We start from the raw sequence: 24,182 nt of genomic DNA on the forward strand, positions 1-24,182 counted from the left end.
AGAGTGCACAAGTGTGGAGGTGTTTAGACAAGTGGGAAAGCAGGTGGGTAAAGAGAAAGGAAAAGAGGAGGGACAGTGCTACAGAGCACAATGAGAAAAGACCACAAAGCAGCGAGACAGTAACCATGTTACCAATGAGGGAGACAGCAGGAGGAAAATTAATACATGTACCATGGCACAGAAGTGACATTCAGTCTTTTACGGACGATTTTCCCAAACTGAGAGAGAAGCCGATTGAATGGTATCAGCAGACTGACAGGTTTGTGAAGCTTGCAAAATGTCTCTGGGAAGACCTGAATACTCTCTTTGAGATTGTGGTTCCGGCAGATTTGTGGGAGGATTGCAAAAGAGCGGAAGGTTGGCCGACAAGTGAACCAGAGGGAGACGGGTGCACCATCACCTATGGTGATGAGCTTGTACTATAAGGTGATTGAGCATTTGAAGACGAAGGTACCCGCGAAAAATGTGGATTGGCAGAAGATCGATCGAACTGCCCAGAGGCTAAAGAATCGATTCACAGTTACTATGAGAGGTTGTTGAAGGCGTTCAAGAATTACAGTGGCACGGAAACAATAGAGGCGAAGGACATGCTTCATTTTGTGTTCAGATTTGTGGAAGGGCTGAGGCCAGAGATAAGTCAGATGATAAAGTCGCATTTGATTTGCTGGCAGTCTAAACCGATTGACGAAGTCTTGAATTATGCGAAATACTGTAGCGACGAAATTGAGGTGAAACAGAAAAGGCTGAAAGAGAAGGTGATGATGATGCAGCTTAAGGCAGCTCAGACAGGTCTGCAAGGTTTGCAAGGGATGCAAGGGTTCCAACAGCAGGTACCGCAACCGCAGCCGCAGTTGCAGGGAAACATGGCGTTTCAGCCACAGGCCAGAGGCAGAGGCAGAGGAGGTTTTGTGAATAATGGTCCGGATTTGAACACTGTTGTGACGGGTGTGCAGGCAATGAAGAAAGTGATGCCGTGTCACGTGTGCGGAATTGTCGGTCATTGGAAACGCGAGTGCCCGATGGTGGTGCAGGAAGGTGCAGGTGCAGGTGTTGGTCAGCAAAACAATGATGTCAATGCATTTCAGACAATGAAGGGACCGAAAATGAGAGGTCCAAACCCAAATTTTCAGACCATAAATCAATTGCAGGGATTACAACCTATGCAGCCGCAGCAGATGCAGATGCCCCGTATGCAGATGACGCAAATGCAGCCAATGCAACAGCAGTTACCCATGGTACCTAATCAGCAAATGCAAATACCATTGGCACCAATGAGTCAGCAGCAAGTGATGGTTCCTCCACAGGTCTCGGGTCAGGTAATGAGTACAAATGGCACCGTACAACAGTTCCCATTACACAGTGAGAGTGGAATAAACAATGTATGGGAGAGTGAAAGTTCAGAAGAAGAAGGAGATTGTGTGCTTGCAGCATCCTTGGAAGTTGATCAAAAGGGTCCGTACGTAGAGGGAAGAGTAATGGGTCATCGTGTTTCGTTCTTGGTTGACACGGGAGCCACACGTTCAACTGTTAAGAGCAGTGAAGTACCAAATTTGCCACTCTCAGGGAGGACAGTTCAAGTGGTGGGAGTAGCAAACAGGCACCTGACAAACCCAATTACAGATCCGGTACCAGTCAGCATCGGTAACTATCAAGGGGTACATCAGTTTGTGGTATGTGACTCAAGCCCGATAGCACTATTAGGGAGGGACCTATTGTGCAAATTGGGTTGTTCGATCATGTGTTCGAACGAAGGAATAACAATACAGACGAGCAGTGATGGGGAAGAAGAGGACAGTGTAGAGGGGGATGAGATGGAAACTGTAGATGAAGAGTATCCTCTGATTTGTCTTTTCCCGATGATGACTGAAGAGGATATTCCAGCCGAGTTACGGGAAACAGTCGGAAAGGAAGTGTGGGACATGACAGGGAAAGAGGTGGGATTGATGAAAGGAGTGGAACCAGTGAAAGTGACTGTAAAGCCCAATGCAATCTTTCCCCAGACCCCACAGTACCACATGGCACAAGACACCCTCATGAAAGTTGCCCAAGTAATTGACGAATTTGTAAAACAGGGAGTACTGAAAGAAGTGTTAAGCAGTCCATGTAACTCACCAATAATGGGACTAATAAAGCCGAGTGGAAAGGTCCGACTTGTGCAGGACTTGAGGAAAATAAATGACATCATAGTCAAGTGTTGCCCTGTCGTACCAAATCCAGCTGTGATAATGTTCCAGGTCCCTTGCGATGCTGAGTGGTTCTCAGTCATCGATTTGTCACAAGCATTTTTCTCGGTGCCTCTTCATGAGGACAGCCAATTTCTCTTTTGTTTCAAATTCCTAGACAGAGTCTACAGTTGGTGTCGAATTCCTCAAGGGTTTTCTGAGTCACCGTCAATCTTCAATCAGATTCTAAAGAAAGACTTGGAAGCATTAGAATTGCCATTCGAGTCAACTCTAGTACAGTACATTGATGACTTACTGGTTGCATCAAAGACAGAAAGTGGCTGCACAGCCGATACCATTGCTCTGTTGAATCATTTTGGAAGAAATGGACATAAAGTGTCTCCTTCCAAATTGCAGTTCTGTCAGAAGAAAGTGAAATACTTGGGTCACCAGATAGAGAAAGGGTCACGGAGAATAATGAAGGAAAGAATAACGAGTATACTCCAAATGAGTCCACCAAAGACAAGGAAGGAGGTGAGGAAGTTTTTGGGAATGGTGGGCTACTGTCGCCAGTGGATTCCCAACTTCTCAACTCTAGCAAAGCCTTTACTGAAATTGACCCAGAAGGATGCCTTGGATCAAATTGAGCTGAAGGGTGATGAGATGGATGCTTTTGTTGAACTGAAAGAATGCATGTGCAGGGCTCCAGCTTTAGGTATGCCTGATTACACAAAGCCTTTCACATTGTTTTGTCATGAACGTGATGCATGTTCTTTGTCTGTCTTGACTCAAGCCCATGGTGGCGTAAACAGACCAGTAGCGTATTTTTCAGCTACTTTGGATCCGGTCGCAGCAGCACTTCCAGGGTGTTTGCGCGCCGTAGCAGCAGTTGGTATCAGCCTCACTCAGAGTGAAGGAATAGTGATGGGACACCCAGTAACAGTCATGGTCCCTCACTCAGTTGAGATACTTTTGACCCGCTCCCGAACGCAGCACATGACCGGAGCAAGACTCACAAGGTATGAAACGATAATTCTGGGCTCACCGAATGTGCAGCTGAAAAGGTGCACTACGTTGAATCCAGCAACCTTGCTCCCTGGAGAGAATGCCGAAGTTGAGAACGCTGAAGACGTCGAGCATGACTGCCTTCAGGTGACTGAATTTTGCACAAAACCTCGACCGGACATTAAGGATACTAAGCTTGATGAAAATGATCAAATTCTTTTTGTTGATGGTTCATGTCTAAGAGACGGGATGGGGATTTTGAAAGCAGGATACGCTGTATGTACTGTAACAGGGGTCTTGGAAGCGGGATGGCTTCAAGGAGTCTATTCTGCACAAGTAGCAGAACTTGTAGCCCTTACCAGAGCATGTCAACTGTCTGCATTGATGAAAGTCACCATTTACACTGATAGTCAGTACGGGTTTGGGATTGTGCATGACTTTGGACAACTATGGTCCCAGAGAGGTTTCCTGACATCTTCAGGATCCCCAGTGAAGAACGGGGAGAGGATAAGGGAATTGTTACACGCCATTCAAGTGCCAGCCGAAGTTGCAGTGGTAAAGTGCAGTGCTCACACGAAAGGACAGGACTATGTTTCTCTGGGAAATGCATATGCGGATCAAGTTGCAAGATTTTGTGCCTTGAACTGTATATTACTCAGGGATGATTGGAATTCGATAAGTGAGCCAGAACTCGAACCAGCTGAAGCATTTGCCCTGAAGGTCGTAGACACAATAGATGAATTAAAAGCATTACAGAATAGCGTCAGAGAGGATGAAAGAGATTCCTGGATTAAATCACAATGTATAAAGAGACCAGACGAGTTATGGGTTTCACATGAGGGAAAATTTGTTTTGCCAAACAGTCTCTTATCACAGCTTGCGCGGTTCTATCATGGGCAGGCTCACCTAGGGAGAGATGCCATGATAAGATTGTTCAAAACTGATTGGTTTAACCCCAGATTTCGTCAAGCTGCAGAAGCAGTTTGCCATCGATGTGTCACTTGCCAGCAGATGAACCCAGGAAAGGGAACAGTTGTGAAAGCGACCCACATTGGTAGGGCAAGCAGGCCTTTTAGTCGTATGCAGATGGACTTCACTGAGATGCCTGTGCATGGAGGTCTGAAATACGTGTTGGTGATTGTGTGCATTTTTAGTCACTGGATTGAGGCATACCCCACACGTAGAAATGACAGCCTTACAGTTGCCAAGCTATTGTTGAGAGAGTTAATACCACGTTTCGGATTCCCGATCTCTTTAGAATCAGATAGGGGAAGTCACTTCAATAACGAGGTGATAAAGTTACTTTGCGAAGCGCTGAACATTGAGCAAAAGCTGCACTGTAGCTATCGCCCTGAAGCCTCAGGACTGGTGGAGCAGATGAATGGTACACTGAAATCAAGAATGGCGAAAATATGTGCATCGACAAATTTGAAATGGCCTGACGCGTTGCCCTTAGTGCTAATGTCAATGAGGAACACCCCTGATAGAAAGACTGGATTGTCTCCGCACGAAATTCTCATGGGCAGGGCTATGAGACTTCCTGCAGTTCCCGCAAATGCGCTTTTGAATATTACAGATGATATGGTGTTAGACTACTGCAAGGGTCTGGCTGACGTGGTTCGCTCTTTCTCTCACCAGGTGGAAGCGACCACCTTGCCACCGATCCAAGGTCCAGGACACGCACTGAAAGCAGGTGACTGGGTCGTGGTAAAGAAGCACGTGAGAAAGTCGTGTCTGGAACCCCGTTGGAAAGGTCCTTTCCAAGTGATCCTGACGACAACTACAGCTGTGAAGTGTGCGGGGGTTCCCAACTGGATTCACGCCAGTCACACAAAGAAGGTGTTGTGCCCCACAGATGAGGAAGTTGAAGCGCTGAAACTACCAGTGCTTGACAAAGCAGTGCTGAGTGCTGAGACAGAGCAAAACCAAACTGAAAGCGAACAGGCAGAAACGGGAGAGAGAGAGATATTCTCTGACGACGAAGAGACCAACTCGCTTGGGGGAGACCAAGGAGAAAGTTCAGACAGTGACGAAGCAGCTGAAGGTGACAAAGAACCTGAAGCAGCTGAGGGTAGCAAAGAGCCTGAAGCAGCTGAGGGTAGCAAAGAGCCTGAAGCAGCTGAAAGTGATAAAGAGCCTGACGAAAATAACGGTGACGAAGGGCTCGAAAAAGGTGAAAAGGCAGGAGAGCCTGATCAGAGGAGGGCTTTCCCAGAAGCAGACGATACAGAAAAGGGAAAAGAGAACGTGATTGATTCCCCAGAAGGAGGGGACAAGGCAGAACAGAACGAAAAAGTTCAAGCTTCCACAGAAAAGATCGCAGGTCCATCAAATGGACACGGTGCAAAGAGGAGACTAAGTATATCACCAATAAAAGAAAGGACTAAAGAAAGTTTGAACGACGGGGAAAGGCCAAAAGTGAAAGAGAAAAGAAAGGAAGTGACTGTTGTGGAACAATCCTCAAGTGAAGAAAAAGACTTGACAAAAGAGGAAAGTACCAGCGAAGCAGAATCAAAAAGAGAAGCAAAATTGAAAAGGAAAAGGATACCAAACAGGAGGTATTCCGGTCCTGAATGGGCATATGTAGTCAATGACGATTGGACTGATGAGTTTGTATCTCTAAGCATCGAGAACGAAGAAGAAGAAGAGATACCAATAGAAAAGAAAAGTTTTATGGACTCTGTCGATTAAAAGGGCAATAAATGATATTGCTTGCTACAATATAACGTGAAACAAACAACCAGCTGAGACATATTGCTAAACCGGATGAGACATTTGCTAAACCGATAAAGACTGAGTTATTGCCGAATTGAGACAAATGCTGCTAACCGATAAGTGATTGGCCTCCTGAAGAAGACGGTGTGAACATTGTGCTCGCTCAGCTTTGTAACTGAATTGCTAAATAGTTTCTTTTACAGGTGCTTCTAGCTCTCTGATTCTATACAGATCATGACGCAAAACAATAGAAAGAAATATTGTAAATATGTGTGTATAGGCTTGATAATTGCATGCGTACTAATAATAATGGCAATAGTGCTTGGAATGCATGGAAAGGGTGAGGATGAGAGAAGAGATGCTTCTACTCTTGCTCCTGTTACTGTCACTGAACTAACCGCATTGAAAAGACTAGCATTGGATGAGAGACTCTTGCATGATAAGAAAGAGCTTTCGTATAACGTTTTCTATCGCTTGCTAACAGAATATGTTGAGACTATGGATGCAAAAGATTGTTATGTGTGTACACAGATACCGACATCAGTGAAGGAAGGGGTGACATATCACCACATGCCTCTTACATACGGGATTACATGTAGTATAGTAATGTCTAGGTTTTATGGTCAAACTAACATACAGTATTTTTACTCAAATTATGATGTTACCTTTGCATATGTTCCTATAATAGCGCAGCTAAGCCAGATTGCTAAAGATTGGGATGCTAAAATAATGAGGGAATTTTTCGAGCCAATGCAACCTTTTGAAACGGCTCACGCTCATAGGGAAAATCTTACTTGCTCGCTCTCTGCAATAGAAATAAGCTTTTTAGATCGCACAGATGATAGAAGAGCACAAATGAATGCGAAATTAGAAAAGGAGCTACATAAGAGGACTTCAGTAGATAATTATGATTTTGCTGCAATAAAGACACAAGGGAAAATAGCTTTAGATGCTTGGCATGTAGGGAAATTTTGTATATATCGAGGTGAATATTATTATGATAACATTTTTGTAGGAGCGAGTGAGTGTAAACATACGTTTATTTTTAAGGCCAAATGGACATTCATGATGAACGGACTTGACCCTGTCATTCCAGGTGTATATTACATTTGTGGATATAATGCCTATTACCGTCTTCCAAAGGGATGGTGGGGGAGATGTTATTTGGGTATAGTGTTCCCAAAGGTTTATCAACTGGATGACCTATCGATGATACAAAAGACATCTGGATCCCATCGTATCCAGAAAAGAGAGACCGCAGCTGCTGTGGTAGGAGATATATTTGGAGCCATGATTCCTTCATTGGGAGTTGTGTTGAATTCCATCAAAATAAGAAAGTTGTCTACTATAGTGGATAACATGTTGACAAAGTTTTCAGGTGCTATAATCCTGATAGATGCTGAACTTGCAGCGGAAAGAGCTATGACTCTTCAAAACAGGCTTGCTTTAGACATTCTTTTAGCGAAGGATGGCGGCGTTTGCAAAATGCTTGGTGCACGACACTGTTGTACATATATTCCTGACAATAGTGTGAAAATTAAAACTATGCTTGCTAATCTAACAAAAGAGAGTGCAGATTTGAAGGAACTGAAAGAACCAGGAGTGTGGGAGAAGGTTGGAAAAGGACTTGCTTCAGTGGGACATTGGATTGGGGGAATTTGGAATGGAATATTGGTGAAAATAATAGAAGGAATATTAATAGTAATAATTTGCATATTTGGAATTTGGGGAATAAAAAGGGGAATAAAAATGATTAAGGAAAGAATTAAGAGAAGAAAAGAAGAGAAAATTATGAAAAGAATGGCAGAAGAATACAAGGCGCAAACTAGGGGAATTAAAAGGAAAAGAGAACTGACAGAATTTTAATGGAATAAAATTTGTGGGCGTGGTTTGGTGTGATGACTAGTAGTCATCAGAGGAGGGATTGATGAAGCAGAAAATGAAGGTTTTACATTTATTAACACGTAAACGTAGTGTGAAATAATCATGTGTGACTTTAACCGAACTAATAAAGATTGTACGGGGACAAAATGTGCCCTCAGAGTAGTTTGCCAACATTTATAAGCGTGCTTTATATAACGTGGTGTATTAGAATTGCACTAATCCGACATAATCATAAACGTGTGCTATGATTTGCTTGTTTGAAATGTTTTAGCTTAGCATTACTTTAGTGCAGGCTTCGGCCTAGTGGCCTGGTCTCACGGTTTAGATGCTCGTATTTTTCCAATGTGCTATTAAACGTGTATTTTTGCTTGAAGCTGTACTTTTCCACTGAGACCGTTCACATGCTTATCTTAAGGTTTCGTGCCAGCCTGGCATATTTTCTCTTTACTCCAAGGTCGATTTGCAGGTGCGGACAATGGAGGCTCTGAAAGTGAGCTAATTGGTATAAAATGTTGCAACTTGCGTACCCATCTTCAAGGATAATGTATGCTTAAGTAAAAGCTTGAGAACTGTCGTTTTTTGATTGGACAATTTGAAGCTAACCTATGAACCCTCCAATGGAAGACCCTACTGGATTTGAACTATTGTCTATAAAACCCAGGTGCACGAGAAGAAGGTAGCCATTGCGCTATTATCCGCCATTACCAGCTCGATACCCGCCATTTTGTAGACTTCGTAGCTATTATGGCCCACTTTGCTGCGACGCCATTTTGAAAGAGACTTTGATGCTTTCTCTAATCGAGAGAAAGAGACTTTAATGATTCTGGCCCTAGGGACTTTAACTTTGATCCCTTGCATGAAGTAGTAGTTTTACCTTGCCGCCGTGAGGCAATTGCTCCGTCCACCCCTGCCCCCTTGCCCGTCCTATGCTGATCGAAACGGTACCCATGCTGACCGAAGAACGGTACCTGTGAGACGAAGACTTCCTTGTATGCTGATCGTAATTGGTAAATATGAAAGGAAATTGTAAAATTGCATTGTGTTTCCTTTAGGTAACCAACTGCTGATTTTTTGACAAGATCCTTAGTTAGGAGTTTTCTAAATTAATGTTGCTAAATTGTTTTTGCATGAAGTCCCACATGCCGATGCTAATTTGAGGTTAGATGAGGATTCCTTTTGTCGCACGATGCAATTTGAGATCTTGTTATGCTGACTAAATGTATGCAATTAGTTCATTACAGATTATCGTATTAGTGATTTGCATTGCTATTATCGAATGCCTTGTGATTCAAATGCTACATAGATTGCACTTGTTTCGCCGTTATGGACAGCTATTAACGTTCATATATGTTTATCATTTAGTGTTGAGACACATCTACATTGTACTAGCTTTGTTAATATAGGGAAATAAAATTCACTAACTTTGAATAAACTGGTGTGGTTATTCCTGACTGAAAGGTCAGGGTTCGCCGGAATGTATTCTGGATTAATTGTCAAGTGTTATGTTGATCAAGGTATTGCTTATGTTCGTTATTGATTATTGATTTGATGCAATTGATCGATTAAGAGTACGGAGAGTCCCACTAAGTCAAAAGATTCATCGGCCTAAAGAGCGTCCGAATACAGGTAAATTATTAGTACGGACCGCTCTATCAACAGCGGAGGTGGAAGGCTATTCATCGGTTTGGCTAGTGTCAGGGGCCTGGTGGTGTACCACTGCCTCCCTCATGGCGTTGGCCATGTCACCCAGCAACCCTGCAATGGTGACCAGGGTGGTCCTCCCTGATCCCCAGGTACTGTCCCTCCTGCACCCGCTCGGTCTACTACAACTTGTCCAGTATCTGGTCCATTGTCTCCTGGGAATGGTGGTATGCTCCCAGGATGTTGGTAAGTGCCTCCTGGAGAGTCAGTTCCCTGGGCCTGTCCTCCCCATGTCGCACAGCAGTCCTCCCAGCTTCCCTGTTGTCCTGTGCCTCTGTTCACTGAACCGTGTGCCCACCGCCAATGACCCCAGGTCCCTGATAGTCCTGTGTTTGTGGGGTAGCCTGGGGTCCCTGTAGTGGTGGACACGCTGCTAATTGACGTGTCCTGGGGACAGAGGTATGGGCCCGCTGGGTGGGTACTGTGGTGGTGTTTCCTGAGAGGGGAGGCTCTGTGGTGATATGGGACTGTGCCTGGGTAACCGACTGTCCCTGATGGGCCAGGTTGGTCATCCAGATCCAGGCATTCAGAGCTGCTGTCATCACTGTGGGCCTCTTCTGGGTGTGGACTGGAATTTGCTAGCACCTCCTCTCCAGTGACGTTGGGTGGGGGACCTGTGGGGATGTAAATGCAGTGTTATTGTTTCTTTGTGTGTCATCTTGTGCATGGGTGTGTTGCCCTGTATGGTTGTTATTGCCCTGACAGCTTTGCCTTGTGTGAGTAGTGAGTTTGTGGGCTAGGTGAATCTCTCTAATGTGCATGCTTTAGTGATGGGTGTCCATGCAGGTCTGTGAGTGGTGTTCATGCATTGATGTTACATGCAGGGCTTTGTATTGGGATGAGTGGGTTGTGATGGTGGGGTATGTGGGAGGTGGTGAAGTGATGGGTGTGAGGGTGGGGGTGGGGGGGTTTGTGATGGCCTGCAGGTGGGGGGTGATAGTAATAGAAATTTGACTTACCAGAGTCCAGTCCTCCTCCTACTCCTGCCAGGCCCTTAGGATGCATGATCACCAAGACTTGCTCCTCCCATGTTGTTAGTTTTGGGGGAGGAGATGGGGGTCCACCACCAGTCCTCTCTACAGCTATTTGGTGTCCTGCTGCTGTAGAACGTACCTTCCCCCATAGGTAGTTCCTCTTCCTGATGTCATCCCTTGTTCTGGGATGCTGTCCCACTGCGTTGACCCTGTCCACGATTCTCTGCCATAGCTCCATCTTCCTTGAAATGGACTTCTGCTGCACCTGTGATCCGAATAGTTGTGGCTCTACCCAGATGATTTCCTCCACTATGACCCTTAGCTCCTCCTCTGAGAACTTGGGGTGGTGTTACAGTGCCATGGTTGTTTTGTGAGTGGTGTGGGTGAGGGTGTATGAGGTGCTATGTTGGGGTGTGTGATGTGGGGTGTGTGGATGGTGTATAGGTGATGGTGGTGTGTGTCTGTGGTCTTGTCTGTGGTCTTGCTATCTCTTTTGTGGCACTTGTTTGTAATGGTAAAGGGTTGTGGGTAATGTGTGTGTGTGTGTTTTATAGTGGTGTGGGTGTGTGGGTTGTGGCTGTGTGTATGTGTGTAAGGTGTGTGTAGTTTGAATTGTCCAATGTGTTGCTGTTTTGTATGTGTGTGTGTATTTTGAGCGCGACAATATAAAGCGCCAATGGTTTAGGGCCGTTGAATGTCTGCCGCGGTGTTTCGTGGGTCCTAATCCTGTGGGCATAGTTCTGTTGGTGTAACAGTGTGGGTTTTGGTACTGCCAGTTTATCACTGACCTTTGGGCTGGTGGACTTGTGTGTGTGGCTGTATAGTGACGGATTGCTATGTGTGGGTCATAATGTGGGTGGCGGTAATCCGCTGCAGCGTTGGTATGTTGGCGGCAGTCAGCATGGCGGTAAGTGGGATTTACCACAAGGTCATAATGAGGGCCATAGTCTGTGCGCAGAGGTCCTGTACTTGGTAATATGACATCCAGCAACTGTATTGCAACCTGAAGGTGCATTCTAAATGTACCCTCACAGTGGGCATTGGACAACTATCCATGCCCTGGATGAATCACTTATAGCAGTGTTGTCACTGTATCCTGTTTGGGGAATCTTTAGCATGACCATTCTTTTTCTCTAAACAGAGAGAGTGTTGCCTATCAACCTCTCTTGTGTAAAGCTATGATGTTATGTGAACGTAGAACATTGAGCTGAAATTACCTATGTGTATCTAGTGTGTGTGTATATGCAGTGCACATCTGGATGCTGTGTATTTTGAAAGTCTGAGTAATGGGACTAGTGGGATCTATTTTAGAAGTCCCTGGTTTAACAAAAGTTAGAGCAGAGGTCTTCAAACGGGGGGCGGGCCCCCCTAGGGGGGCTCAAGTGATCCCAGGGGGGGCGCCAGGCTCTGACCAAAAGAAGCATTATAGAGATAACAGGGCTTTGTTTTGACAAAAAAATGTTATTGCATTTTTTTTAAAGTAACAGTAGTTAACTGCTATGTTTAAATAAGTCTAGACATATTTAAACATTGGCAGCTTTGAAAAATAATTGTGAAACGTTCTGAGGGGGGCAATGATTTTTATTTTTCAACTGGCTGGTGAGGCATTAAAGAGTTTGGAGACCACTGAGTTAGAGGATGAAGACAGGCTCCCCAGACAGAGGAAGTGTATGGTCTGAATTCCTGTGTCAGGAGGGTGGAGATCCAGACACTGAAGTAAGAGTGGATGGAGACCTTTTGAAAATCAATGAGGAACAAGTTAGTCAAGGCTGCGGATTAGTTCTTCTTGATCGCTGCCCTGTGGTAGATGGTAGGAGCGAGGGTTAAGACTGCAGGTTCAGTTGTTCAAGGTGAGGAGATTGCCAGGCAAAGTCTCGTCCTTTGTCTGTCCCTGATTATGTCTTAAAGAAGGCTGTTAATAGCAAGGTGCAGAAAACTCACTTTGCATTGTGCCCTTGTTTTAGTTACTCCTGCTTGGAGCCAATCCAATTGCTGCCTGCCTTGAGAACCATCATTGCTTCCAGAAAGATTGTGACTGAAGAACAACTAGTAAATAACATTTAAAATAGAACCAACCCAAACTGGTTCTGAAACCTTAGACAGTGAATCCACATCCCCTGTCTGCAAAATGTTTATGAAAATGGATCCAAGCCACTCAACATTTTTCCTGTTCCATGTTTGTCCTAAGAAGGGAGTAGGGGCATACCTTGCTCTCAGGGCTCCTCTCAGCTGTGCTGCTCCACTCTCCTGGCTGTGTGGAGTTCAAGTGGTGGCCCCAAGCCAGATGGCTACCATATTTCAGCCCAATGACAGCAATGGGAATTGTAGTGTGTAGCAGTGTCCTTTATTCAAAATAGTGACCATGGTAATGCTCAATAGAGCTTCTCTAAGTGGAGGGCGCCCTGGGACTAAAAGGGCAATATTCAGACCATTGATGAGTGGTGCTGCATCCTGCTCTCTCTCGAGCCATGAGCCACTGTGATAAGATAAGGTGTGGTGATAAGCGGACTCATGTAGGGCACGGATCCTGGAGTGGCACTGTGCCCGGCGTTTGTGGTGTCTGCGTTACAGAAAAGGAGGCCTGATGCTACCATTGGCATCTGTGGGCGCCCAGGAAGGATCCCTACTGGCCCACTGGAGGACTGCAGGTAATGCACCTGTGGAGACCCACAATTACTTGCATCTTTAACTCCTTGTTGTCTCGCACATTTCGCTGGTATGGTTTTAACATAGAAATTGAACAACAGAATTCTACAGTACATTAAGGTACATCCTCAAAACAGAACTTATTGTTATAAAACTGGGTTTTCCCCTCTTGTGGAAGTAGCTCATAGACTACTATAGAAATGTAATATAACTAGAGCATATCCATGACTCAGTAACCAACCAAACATAACTTTCAGTTGCCTCAATAATAAGCAACATCCTGAGATGATTCAGAGTCAGTATGTGATGGGCTTCGCATCCGAGTCAAGGCAATCTAGGGGACAAAAAGCCCCAACGGCAGCAAAGCCACAGCTAATAGAACTGAAGGTGTAAACGAAAATGAACATGGAAATTGAAAACAAAGAAAGTAAAAATAACACCACTTATATGGAGCGGATGGTCAGTCAAAAAACGGCATGTAAGTCGTGGCCGTCAGCCATGAAGAGAATGGTAGGAGGGTGTTCGTGTCCTTGGACGTGGTGCCATGTTTAACTTCAGCGTGATTCTCACTGGCCGGCGGGGGTGGGTGGGCTATGTAATGCAGAATCCTGTAACTCACCCCCTAGCCGGCCTTCCCCATTCCCTACCCCACCTAAACAGGGTCTGTCAGACACAGACACATTCAACTCCCTATCAGTAAAAGTGGAAAGAAGGCACAGTGGTTTGTAATCGTACTAATGAACATATACATTCCCATTTTAGATATTTTGGAGACAATTTACATTGTTATGTAAGATACACAATTCAAACTCTGAAAGAGCTCCTTGGATTGGGCACTACTCGTGTGTATAATGCAGTCGGGGTCCCTGAGGTTACTGCTGCGCCTTATCACGTTCCACTTCATCCAGTCACTCATAATGGAAAGATGCATCGCAGAACATGCTTTGTTTCAGCAAATTAACTCACAATAACATTTGGCTGAATATCTTTGAAACTCGTTGGTAATTTGCGAATAGTTAAACTGTGATGCTTTACAACTGTAAGTCCGACTAATGTTTAGACAAATATGTAATTGCCTCTCAAGTTCTGAAAGCAGTGTAAAAATATATCTATTTAGATAATATTGCCAGGACAGAAAGAAAAGATTGCTAATCAAGATTGTAGTTGCTAAAGGTATTGTAACGTTTAAGACTAAGGCATTTATGATAACCATAGGAAAAAAAGAGAACACAAAGGCATTTAATAGGTGCCTCCAAGCCCTACACCGGCTTTCTCTTAACAGCAACGTGCCGACTGCAAACATATCTAAAGTCTCCAGCATGGTTGATATCGTTTACGATTAATCATGGGTGCTGCAGTTTCTCGTCTTGTTTATGGGACATCCACAGGTTATGGAATGATATAATATAATGAGTTTAAAGACAAGCACTGACATGCTTACTGAATAAAGAGTGCAACCTGTAGGCTGGCCAGCGAGGGAAGTGGCACAGAAGTGAATTCTTACAGTATGGTTTGGCTCTCTATACCCAGAGGAAATCTGCACCCAGCTAGGCTGAAATATGCTTAGATCAGCAAAGTCTTGGGTTTACAACTGTTTAATTAGTTTAGTCTAGTCGGATCTGCTTGGCAGCCAGCCATATCACTCGCCTAGATGCCAGAGAGTGGAGAGTGAGTGTAGACTAGCAAGAATAAACGACAGCCACATAGGGTTAACTGAGCCCAGAGCGAGGAACTGATCAGATAGATGGGTGCAGGAGTAGGCTGTGGGTGCTAGGGGCCTGCTGTATACTTTGTGCCCCAACACTGTACAAATGCAGTGTAGCACCTGCTTACTCCATTCTTCAGCGCCAGCCGGGCACCACATTAAAGGAATGGTGCAAGCTAGCTCTAAACTTGGGCTAGCGTCTTAAAAAATGACACTAGTCGGGTGGGGGTAGGGGTGGCAGTAGCGAAGGAGGGGGATGTGCATCAGAAAATGACACTAGCCTGATTAGAGGGCAAAAAATGCCTCTAACTAGACTAGCGCCTTTTCCTGGTGCACAACCACCAAAAACATGACTCCTGTCTTAGGAAAGACAGCAGTCATGCCCACTATGCCCACCACCCCAATGGCCAGCACAGGGCACAAGTGTCCTCTGGGTATGGCCATTGCAACCTGTGCCATGCAGGGGGCCCCAAGTTAGGGCCCCTGATGGAACTTTAAAATAAAATTAAAAAATACTTACCAATACTTACCCTACTTACCTGGGATGGGGTTCCCCATCCACTGGTGTCAGTCTGGTGTGGGTGGGGGTGTTCCTGGGTCTTGGAGAGGGCACCTGTGGACCCATTCCATGGTGTGTTTAACCAAGAGAATGGGTCCACAGGTCCCCTAACACCTGGACCAACCCAGACCATTACTTAGCCCCTCCTCCCACCCATGACTCATTTTAGCACAGGGGGATAAAAATGGGGCTATGAGGATAGCACCATTTTTTAGATGGGAATGCCTACTTTGCACCTCATCGTCACAAGGTAGGTGCACGTATCCAAAAAATGGTGCAAACTCCTACATTTTGAAGTTAGATGTGTCTAACGTCAAAATATAAATATGGAGTTAGGTTTGTGCTAAAGTTGCATTAAAAAAATGAAGCAAATTGGCGCAAACAGAGTATAAATGTGCCCCTATGCGTACAATTATTATCTTAAATCTGCCAGTGACTGACTAAGAACTTCCGGGTTTTGACCTTTGATGGCTGAATTAAGTGGTACATTACCCAACCTGTTCCAGCTGGAACAACACAACTTACCATAAAAGGCTTGATAGTTTAGAATGACACCAGCAATTTTCAACATCAGTTGTTGTTCCCTTTGAGGGACAGAGGTGGTTAAGCATTTTAATGAGTGCGAGAGCAAAAAGGGACTGATAAGGGCTCGTGGGTTGCCACAAAGTGAAAGAAAAGTAGAGTTGTGAGCACAGAAGCAGATTACTTGGCACAAAGGAGAGCCGGAGACCCTGGGCCCCATTTGATTTGATTCCCTATATGTGCCTTCCCAACGATTTGTCAGGCTTTATCTTTTGTTTTCATGTTCTGCCTCTGTGCCAGTCTCACAACTCGTCTCCTGTACCCATTGTAAAACAAGTTTTTAACTTTGCTCCTTATAGCAGGTCCCAAGGGAGCTTCACATTGGCAGTTGTCATGGGTGGTGGATTCTCAGCACGAGGATGTCACTTTACGGTTGCAAGTAGCCCAAAACATTAGGTTTTTTATAGTTTCTTGAGGAGGCATTCACACCTGTCTGCACGTTCACACCTGCCAACACTTGCCCACCAAGGCTCCAGGGCATTGTTGAGCACCTCATGGGGATTAGGACTCACTGCTCCGGAGTCTAGCAGCAGGGCTCAGTAAGGTTCAGGCAGGTTGAGTTGGTGTTGATCAGCTGGGCAGTAGAAAATAGTCCTCTAGAAGCTTGTTATGTCCTTTTAGCTCACACAGGAGGTCAGACAACTGACCCTTGGAGCCACTCTTAGTAGTCTAGGATCAAGGCAAGCAGGTCTAATATTTCTTCTTCGGACAGCAGGTAGTCCTCCCAGAAGCAAGGCAGTTCTTATTCTGAATCTTACACAGATCCATGAGTGTTCTGATGAGTGGTTATGATGACCTCATATTTAAACCTGGTGCCATCCATTTTGTGAACAAATTCTGTGACTTACCCCCAGAACTGGTTCTCATCAGTTCTTCCCCTAGACCTGGCTCCAGACTTTCTAGCAGGACAAAGGCAAGGGCAGACCTGATGCCAGGTTCCTTTAAGTGTGCTGCAGGCAGAGCCCCTTGAAGTGTAATCACAGCAAAGGACAGCTCCCCCACCAGCCATCCTCTCCCCTCACACCTAGGTGTCTTTGTCTCACTCTCTGGAAACAGTATACATCCCACAACAGTAGAGTCATGCACAATCAATTGATGCAGGACACTCACAGGAAGGTACATCTTGTTTGCACAGAAAAATGCCAACTTTCTAAAAGTGGCATTTCTAGCATTGTAAGTCAACATCTGACTTCACACATTAAAGCGGATTTTACATTACAATTCATTTTAGTGTAAGCATAATTTCCCCATCTGCTCCCAATCAGAAGTTAGCATGTATTAAATGAAATAATGTAATCCAGTGTTAGCCTGTGGGAGAGACAGACACTACAACAAAGAAAAACAACTTTATGCGTTTTTCACAGTCAGAACATGTAAAACTTAAACACAGAAGTCCTACTTTTAAATACTGTGCCCCTAGCCCTATGAGTCTTGAGAGAAATATTAAGGGTGACTTATAAGTAATAAAGTTGAAGGTTTAGTCCTGTCAAAGTGTCAAAATGGCAATGTAAAACTGTCCTACAGGCTGCACGGGCTTCTTTATTGGGTGGCACAATGAGTCTTTCTGCCCTCTAGTAGCATTTATTTCGCATGCCTTGGGTACAGATAGTACCAGTTACTAGGGACGTACACGCAAATTAAGGCCCTCATTACAACCCTGGCGGTCGGTGTTAAAGCGGCGGTAATACCGCCAACAGGCCGGCGGTAAAAAAAAATGGAATCGTGACCATGGCAGAAACTGCCAACATAGACAGCCACTTTAACACTCCAACTGCCATCGCGGTAGACACAAATACCGTGGCGGTAACCGCCAACAGACAGGTGGAACACAATGCAGGTGTGACTGGAGATGAGACTGGCAGGGAGGAGGGGGACGTGGAGGAGGGGGACACAGTGGAGGCAGTGGATGTTGCTGTGTCTGCATGGTGATTTTGTGAGTGCCTGTGGGATGTGTGGTGCTTATGTTTGCCATGTCCACTCTTGAGTGTTGATGAGTGTGTATGCTGGTCTGATGGTGTGCTTGGGATAGGCTGTGGTAATGGAGATTGGGTCTGGATAGTGGAAGTTGGAGTGGGGAGGCTGGACTCAGGGACAATGGCTGCCATCAGTGCTGAGGCCAGAGCCTGAAATGCTCTCTGTTGGGCTGCCACACCAGAATGGATACCCTCCGGGTATGCATTTGTTTGTTGCAAATGCCTTTTGACACCCTGGATGGCATTCAAAATGGTTGATTGCCCAACAGTGAGGGATCTCAGGAGGTCAATAGCCTCCTCACTGAGGGCAGCAGGGCTGACTGGGGCAGTGCCTGAGGTGCCTGGGGTGATGGAGATGCCCACCCTCCTGGGTGAGCGGCCACGAGAAACACGCTGAGGGGCTGCTGGGAGAGCAGTGCTGGTAGGGGGTGGCTCCGTCTATGGTAGACCCCCATGGTCCGCACTTCCTTAGCGATGGCACGCCAAATACCTTTCTTCTGGTGGGTGCTGACCCAGAGGAATAGTAAAGTAAGAATGGATGTTACTCCCCCGTCCGGTTCTTCTTACTCATTGACCCCAAACCTCCCACCCTGGCCCAGAAAAACATACACTCACTATCCTCACATGCTGGCCTCTGCCCCCCGTCTCTTCCATCCACGACACTCCATACATTCATATGCCATGCATCATGCTCACAGTGTACTCACCTGTTTGTCTGGAGGACCGTAGAGTAGCGTGTACTGGGGGAGGACCCAATCCACCAGTTTCGCCAACTACTCCGCAGTAAAGGCAGGGGCCCTTTCCCCAGACACTGTAGCCATTGTCGCTTCCAGACTCAGGTCACAGCAGCACTTGCAGTGTAGGTCCTCTCCTGTTGAAGGTCAGTTATCAAGTGAGTGAACAGATAGAAAATGGTGGTCACGTCCACTGGCGGTGCGTATGTCACCGCCGGCGTACATTGTAATTGGCTCCTGGAACTCTTAGGGCCCAATGATAACCAATGCTAAATTGCGCGGGGGTCTTCGACCGCCTACCGCGATGCTGCACAATGCCAACGCAGTTACGTCATTTCCCCTTGTCCCTCCTTGCAGGTCAGGCAGCTGCCATTTCAGGGGGGCACATGGCAGGGCAACTAACTGCGTCACAGCACTTTTGGCCAGGAATACGGACAGACAGCGCCACACACCTATTACATCATGATTGTTCTAAACAGCCTTGTGAAACCTATGTGGTGTATGACCCTCTGCTCACCCTTCTCCTCCATAAGGCACTTCCGCTGGGGCAGGTGATGAGATGGCGTCATCCTCCGGTATACAGACCCCTGGTGGACCTGTCAACACTATATGTGCCCAGTTGGAGCCAGACCTGATGTCAGCTATCCGCCATCCCACAGGAATCCCCCCTCTAGTGCAGGTCCTGTCAGTGCTCCATTTCCTGGACAGTGGTTCATCAGGATGTCACAGCCAAATGTTCTCTTAACGTGTTGTCCAGAGTGTTGTCTGCCCTACTGAAACACATGCATAGTTACATTGTTGTCCCTCAGGTGGAGGATTTGCCCACAGTGAAAGGTGACTTCTATGCCCTGGGACATATCCCCAACATCATTGGTGCCATTAATGGTGCACATGTGGCATTTGTCCCCCCCGCAGGAATGAACAGGTGGACAGAAACCGCAAAAGCTACCATTCTATAAATGTGTGAATGGTGTGTCTGGCAGACCAGTACATCTCCCATGTGAATGCCAAGTATCCTGGCTCAGTGCATGACGCTTACATTTTGAGGAATACCAGCATCCCTATGTGATGGGGTAACTCCAGAGGCACCAGGTGTGGCTAATAGGTGAGCCCAAGGTCCCAACACAGTTGTCATAGGTGTCTGGGTATGAGAGAGTCCCCAAGGGTTGGGGGATCTCTAACAGTTGTCCCTCGATATTTGCAGGTGACTCTGGTTACCCCAACCTGTCATGGCTACTGACCCCAGGGAGGAATCCCAGGACAAGGGCAGAGGAACGCTACAATGAGGCACATGGGTGAACTAGGAGGATCATAGATCGCACCTTCGGCCTCCTGAAGGCCAGATTCCGGTGCCTCCATCTGATAGGTCGCTCCCTTTACTACTCACAGAAGAAGGTGGGCCAGATCATCGTGGCATGGTGTATGTTGCACAACCTGGCTTTGCGACACCAGGTGCCTTTTCTGCAGGAGGATACGCCTGATGTTGGTCTTGTGCAGCTGTGGAGCCTGTGGACAGTGACGAAGAGGAGGCAGAAGAAGAAGATATAGACAACCGAAACAACATCATCATGCAATACATCCAGTGAGACACAGGTAAAAGGATGGCACATACTACTGTAGGAGTTGCATAAATCTGCCTTTCTACCTCTGTGTATGGACCCTGATATGTCACTTTGGCTTTCCATTTCACAGATCTGGGTCCCACTTTCTGCCTTCTACTATGTTTACTGCTGCCCAACAAATGTCAAACATTGGTATGTGAACATTGAGGTTACAATTACACATTTGTGAAAGTACAGACTGACTCCAGATTCATTTGTGATTCAAGAGAATGTATTTCTGTGCAAGTAAGTGGAGGGGGCTGTGCAATGGGCTGGGGTGATGGTGGAGGAATGTCCATGGTGGAGTAATGGCAGTTCAAAGTTGTCAGGGTGACAAAGTGGGACAAAAGGGTGACAATCAGGAGAGTGTTATTTCCTGGCGGGGATCTTGGCAATGTTCTCTGTCTTGTTCCTGGATCTCAGGGACTGTTTGCGGGGTGGTTCTCCTTCTGCAGGGGGCGGGGTGCTGGTGGCCTGTTGTTCCTGTGGCGGGACCTCCAGTCCACTAGCGCCGGCGGAGGTGGAGGGCTGTTCATTGTGCAGGCTAGTGTCAGGGGCCAGTTTGTGTGCCAATGTGTCCCTCATGGTGTTGGCCAGGTCTGCCAGCACCCCTGCAATGGTGACCAGGGTGGTGTTGATGGACCTCAAGTCCTCCCTGATCCCCAGGTAGTGTTCCTCCTGCATCCGCTGGGTCTCCTGAAACTTGGCCAGTACCATGCCCATGGTCTCCTGGGAATGATGGTATGCTCGTATGATGTTGGAGAGTGCCTTGGGGAGGGTGGGCTCCCTGGGCCTGTCCTCCCCCTGTCACACAGCAGTCCTTCCAGTTTCCCTGTTATCCTGTGCCTCTGTCCTCGGAACCGTGTGCCCACTGCCAGTGACCCCAGGTCCCTGATTGTCTTGGGTTGGTGGGTTTGCCTGAGGTCCCTGTAGTGGTGGACACACTGCTGATTGACGTGTCCTGGGGACAGAGGGATGGGCCCGCTGGGTGGGTGCTGTGCTGGTGTTTCCTGAGGGGGGAGGGTCTGTGGTGGGTTGTGACAGTGGGAGGGGAACCGACTGTCCAGAGGTTCCTGATGAGCCGGGCTGGTCATCTTGATCCAGGTGTGCAGAGGTGCTGTCATCACTGTGGGTCTCTTCTGTGGGGGGACTGGATATGTCTGGCACCTCCTGTCTGGTGACATTGGGTGTGGGTCCTGTTGGGGTGTAAATGTATAGTTATTGTATCTGTGTGTGCCATCTTGTACAATGGGTGAGTTACCCTCTACTCCTGTACTTGCCAGAGTCCAGTCCTCCTGCAACTCAGGATGCAGTATTGCCAAGACTTGCTCCTCCCATGTTGTTAGTTGTGGGGGAGGAGGTGGGGGTCCACCACCAGTCCTCTGTACTGCTATCTGGTGTCTGGATACCACTAAACGCACCTTCCCCCGTAGGTCGTTCACCGCTTCCTGATGTCATCCCGTGTTCTAGGATGCTGTTCCACTGCATTGACCCTGTCGACGATTCTCTGCCATAGCTCCATCTTCCTAGCAATGAAAGTGTGCTGCACCTGTGATCCGAAAAGCTGTGGCTCAACCCGGATGATTTCCTCCACCATGACCCTGAGTTCCTCCTCAGAAAACCTGGGGTGTCTTTGAGGTGCCATGATGTGGTGTATAATGTGTGAGGGGATGTTTGTTGTGCTGTGTGATGTGTTATGTTGGTGTGTGTTGTTTGAGGTGCGTGGATGTTGTATGAGTGATGGTGTTGTGTGCATGTAGATGCTGGTGTTGTGTTTGCTATTCTCTCTCTGCTCCTTCCAAAAATGTTATTGTAAGTGGTTGTGGGTAATGTGGGTGTGTGTTTTATAGTGTTGTGAGTGTGTGGGTGTGGTGTGTGTATGTGTATCAGGTGTGTGTATTTCGAATTGTCCAATGTGGTTGTGTTTTGTAAGTGTGTGTGTATTTTGAGCGCTGCGGTGTGTACCGCCAATGGATTACCGCAGTTGAAAGATCGCTGCGTTGATTCGTGGGTCGTGATAGTGTTCTTTTATTCTTGTTGGCTTGACTGCGTGGGTTTTGGTATTGTCAGTTTATCACTGACCTTTGGTGTGGCGGACTTGTGTGGGTGTCTGGTTTGTGCGGATTAGGAGATGTGGGTTGTAATGCCTGTAGTGGATTTCCGCCGTGGCCACGGTATTTTGTCGGCCTTCAGCGCGGCGGTAAGCAGGATTTACCACCAGGGTTGTAATGAGGGCCTAAATGTGCTAATTAGGTGTAAACAAAGTTGACCATATTTTAAAGAAAGGGCACACACACTGGTTAGAAGTGGTAATGTGCACAGAGTTCGAATTTCAGCAAAAACGAATTTAGCAAAGTAAGGGAGTGAAGGCAAAAAAGTTTGTGGGAATACCGCATCAAGGACATCAGGTCTAAAGTGGGATTATACATACTTCTCCCTCAGCGTATTGGCAAAGACTGACTGCATGAGATTTAGTTTCTCAGCTGAAAAATAGTATATGAACGTACAATGTCCATTAAGTATAGCAACATGGCAGGCTGAGTTCAATGGATCCACTGTGGAAGTAAAATACTGATTTATGGGATTTTTAGCTTTAATATGACTAGGAAAAATGCTTCATCCGACTGCATCAGAGTGAACCAGATTAGCCTATGTGTGAGGTTCTTTGAGATCTTCAGATGCCCCTAATTTCTTCTTTTTTTGCTTTGAACAGCATTTAGGTGGTCATTCAGACCCCGGCGGGCGGCGGGAGCCGCCCGCCTGGCGGGAACCGCCGAATGACCGCACTGCGGTCAAAAGACCGCGGCGGCCATTCTGTGTTTCCCGCTGGGCTGGCGGGCGACCGCCAGAAGGCCGCCCGCCAGCCCAGCGGGAAACCCCTGCCCACGAGGACGCCGGCTCCGAATGGAGCCGGCGTAGTGGGAAGGGTGCAACGGGTGCAGTTGCACCCATCGCGAATTTCAGTGTCTGCAATGCAGACACTGAAATTCTATGTGGGGCCCGCTTACGGGGGCCCCACGACACCCCTCACCGCCATCCTGTTCCTGGCGGTCGGAACCGCCAGGAACAGGATGGCGGTGAGGGGGTCGGAATTCCCCGCCATGTGGGATTCCTCAGGGCATCGGAAAACCGGCAGGAGACCACCGGTTTTCCTGTTCTGACCGCGGCCAAACGCCGCGGTCAGAATGCCCTGCGGAGCACCGCCAGCCTGTTGGCGGTGCTCCCGCCAACCGACCGCCGGGGTCGGAATGACCCCCTTAGTGTGCTTTTAAAAATTAAAACAGCACAATTGGTGGTGTAAGCCACATTGTTGTTGTATGAACAACAACAAATTTCACATATGTTTTTCAAAACTAGCAATATAGATATGTTAGAAAACACCATTACATAAACCAATGAATGGACTCCTACCCACACCAGGATCCCTGGGTCCTCCCTCCCTAGCCATGGCCCACGACCAGGCAAACACAGTTTTTACAAAATCCAATTATTATTCAAGAAAAAAAACTACACAATATATTTGACAAGTATTCTACTCATACCATATCTCTTCCAGCTGTGAAAACCCCTCTATCTGCATTCCACAGCCACATGAGTGAATTGCCTGATCCAAAGCCCAATACGTATATTTCTTGAATGCTCTATGAACTTTTAACTTAAAAGGGAACTAAATGCCAGCCTAAGCCTCAGATTCAGAAAAGCTCTGTCATGATTACAGTTCCCTCTGCCTCCTTTCAATTGTGCTGATTGTTCTATTCTGCAAAACCAATATGCTCTTTTAAGGGACCCATGGGATGCTGGTGGAGTAAGAGATTCTAGAAAGTAAGGAGATTGTACTGCAGTCTAGAGCAGCCACTGTCAAAGTTGGATGCATACTCTTCTTCCTAAATAAAGTCCAACCACTACGCTATTGTATGCTGCAGGTTTATATTGGTGACAAA

Source organism: Pleurodeles waltl, chromosome 10 (genome assembly GCF_031143425.1).
Source record: "Pleurodeles waltl isolate 20211129_DDA chromosome 10, aPleWal1.hap1.20221129, whole genome shotgun sequence".
In the NCBI taxonomy this organism is placed as follows: Eukaryota; Metazoa; Chordata; class Amphibia; order Caudata; family Salamandridae; genus Pleurodeles; species Pleurodeles waltl.